Here is a 3,147-nt window from a genome sequence, read left to right as displayed (position 1 = left end):
TGGCGAGAGCAAGCAGGTTTGGGCAGGTGTGCGTGGAAGCACGGAGGAACACAGATGAGGGGTAGATGGCTGGACGTGGCAGGCAGAGGAGTAGGCAGACGGATACTGATTAGAGAGAGCACAAGGTAAGGATAACAGGAACACAGAAAGTTTGGTTTTGCTAATAGCGGAATTTACCAAGTCGTATTACCAGCGTTGTGAAACGACGAACTGGTGAATACTGGATGACGAAAACCGGGTGTATAAGCAGGTGTAGGTGAGTAGATTAATCAGAGTGATTAGCAGCAGCTGAGGAGGTGAGTTGGCGGGAATCGATAAGTAGGTCAGCCACGAAGACAGACACACAGAGAGACAGACAACAACAAACACAAAACAAAGGGGAACAGAAGGAGGCAGACTGTAAATCCTCACAGTAACGGGAGCCTCCTGGCGACCACCAGGCTTGTCAGGGTGTGCTCTGTGGAACTCCCTCACCATGACAGGGCCCATGATGCGTGACCGAGGCACCCAGCAACGTTCCTCCAGGTTTTAAGCCTCCCAATCCATGAGGCTCATGGACGCACGGTGTAGGCAGGATGATCATCGATGACTCGGGGGGGAGGAGAGGGAATGGTTGGAGGGCACAGGTCACTGGTGTGGACTGGCTTGATCTGGGACACATGAAAAGTGGGATGAATTTTCATGGTTCTGGGGAGCCTGAGGCGGACAGCAGAGGGGTTAATGATGTGTTCAATGGGACCAATGAACCAATGAACCGAGGGGACAACCTTTTTGACTCTGCAAGGAGGGGGACATCCTTTGAAGACAACCAAACTGACTGTCCAGGAGCATAAGGGGTAGCGACATGTCTATGGCTGTTGGCAGACTTCTGGTTTCTGGTGGAAGTCCGAAGAAGAGCTGAGCGAGTGTCCCTCCAAACCTTACGGCAACGGAGAACATGTTGTTGGACGGATGGAACTGCCAACTCATTCTCCTCATCAGGAAACAGGGGTGGCTGGTACTCTAAGGAGGCTTCGAATGGAGAGACACCAGTAGCTGAAGAAGTGAGAGCATTGTGGGAATACTCAATCCAGGGTAGATGGGAACTCCAGTTTAACTGATTTCAGTTGGCAACGCAACGGAGAGCAGATTCCAGATCCTGATTGGCCCTTTCAGTTTGGCCGTTTGACTGGGGATGATAACCAGAAGTTAGACTGACTGATGCACCGAGAGAATGACAAAAAGCCTTCCAAACCTGGGAGGTGAATTGAGGGCCACGGTCGGAGACGATGTTTGCCCGGGATTCCATGCAAGCGGAAAAAATGCTGGGTGAGAAGTTGGGAGGTCTCCAGGGCTGAGGGGAGCTTGGGCAGAGCTACAAAATGGGCAGATTTGGAGAAAAGGTCAACAACAGTTAGAATAGTTGTGTTACCTTGTGAGGGAGGTAGGCCGGTGACAAAGTCCAGTGCTATATGTGACCAGGGTCGACTAGGGATTGGAAGGGGCTGAAGCAATCCTGCAGGTCTCTGATGAGAGGCTTTGCTCCGAGCACATGTTGTACAGGCTGATACATACTCCTTAGTGTCCTTGTCCATTGTTGGCCACCAGAAATGTCTCCAGAGAAGGGAGAGTGTGCTGTTGGCACCTGGGTGATTGGCGAAACGGGAGCTGTGGACCCACTACAGAACGGACTGAGTTGGGGACAAACTGACGATTAGGCGGACCGCTACCAGGGTGAGGTTGCTCCAAAAGCGCCTCCTGGATCGAGTTACTGATTTCCCAGGTGAGGGCACCCACCACAACACTCTGGGGGAGAATAGAGTCAAAGGAGATTACAGGCCCCGCAGATGAAAACGATCTGGACAGGGCATCGGCCTTGGCATTCTTTGAACCAGGGCGATATGTTAGACAGAAATTGAAACGACCAAAAAAGAGGGCCCTCTGGCTTGTCGGGAGTTTAGTCGTTTGGCTGACTGGATGTACTTGAGGTTTTTGTGGTCAGTCCAAACAAGAAAAGGCTGCTCGCTGCCCTCGAGCCAGTGTCGCCACTCTTCCAATGCCATCTTTACCGCCAGAAGCTCTCTGTTTCCCACATCATAATTTCTCTCTGCTGGGGAAAGACGGCGAGAGAAAAAAGCACAAGGATGAAGCTTATTGTCTGGCCCAGCAGTCTGGGACAGAACAGCGCCAACACTGATGTCAGATGCATCAACCTCAACAACAAACTGCTTGCTTGAGTCCGGCTGGAGGAAAATGGGGGCAGAAGTGAACAGGGACTTGAGTAGAAGAAAGGCATTGTTTGCATCTGTGGTCCAGGAAAACTTGACTTTGACAGAAGTGAGACTGGAGAGTGGAGCTGCAACCTTGCTATAGTTCTTGATGAACCGGCGGTAGAAGTTGGCAAAACCCAGGAACCTCTGCAGCTCCTTCCGAGTTGTGGGGACTGGCAACTCAGTGACAGCTAGAATCTTTCCTGGATCTGCCTCCAACTTGCCTTGTCTGATGATGTAACCAAGAAAACTGACCAGTTCCAGATGAAACACGCATTTCTCAGCTTTGACGAACAGCGTGTTCTCAAGCAGCCTCTGTAGAACCTGACTGACGTGGTTCTGGTGTTCCTCCAAGCTCTTGGAAAAGATCAAAATGTCGTCAATGTAAACAAAAAAGAACCGGTTGAGGAAATCTCGCAGGACATCATTTACAAGGGCCTGGAAAACAGCTGGGGCATTAGAGAGTCCAAAAGTCATGACGAGATATTCAAAGTGACCAAGGGGGGTGTTAAAGGCTGTCTTCCACTCATCTCCTTGGCGAATTCGAACCAGGTGGTATGCATTTCTGAGGTCGAGTTTGGAGAAGATGGTGGCACCTTGGAGAGGCTCAAAAGCTGAGTTTATCAGCGGAAGTGGGTACTTGTTTTTAACTGTGACGTTATTTAACCCACAAAAGTCAATACAGGGTCGGAGTGATTTATCCTTCTTGTTCACGAAGAAAAACCCAGCACCCAGAGGGGAGGAAGAAGGACGAATGATACCTGAAGCAAGGGAGTCACCGATTATTATTTCTCCATGGCCTCTCTCTCTGGCCGGGACAGATTATAGAGTCTGCTGGCAGGTAAAGGAGCCCCAGGAATCAGATCGATGGGACAATCATAGGGACGATGAGGAGGGA

At 50.6% G+C, this 3,147-nt stretch overlaps 1 long non-coding RNA gene across 1 annotated transcript; it reads right to left on the bottom strand.

The window, feature by feature from the left end:
- LOC307046286 lies at nucleotides 1-308 on the bottom strand. The gene is made up of 2 exons (XR_013810125.1): nucleotides 191-308; nucleotides 1-105 (listed from the first exon to the last, which is right to left on the bottom strand). It is a non-coding gene; the product is annotated as an uncharacterized lncRNA (long non-coding RNA).
- Nucleotides 309-3,147: the final 2,839 nt, after the last annotated feature.

Source organism: Notothenia rossii (assembly GCF_949606895.1).
Source record: "Notothenia rossii genome assembly, chromosome: 1".
In the NCBI taxonomy this organism is placed as follows: Eukaryota; Metazoa; Chordata; class Actinopteri; order Perciformes; family Nototheniidae; genus Notothenia; species Notothenia rossii.
The sequence above is the reverse complement of the archived record's forward strand: the minus strand, read 5'-3'. Positions and strand labels throughout refer to the sequence as shown.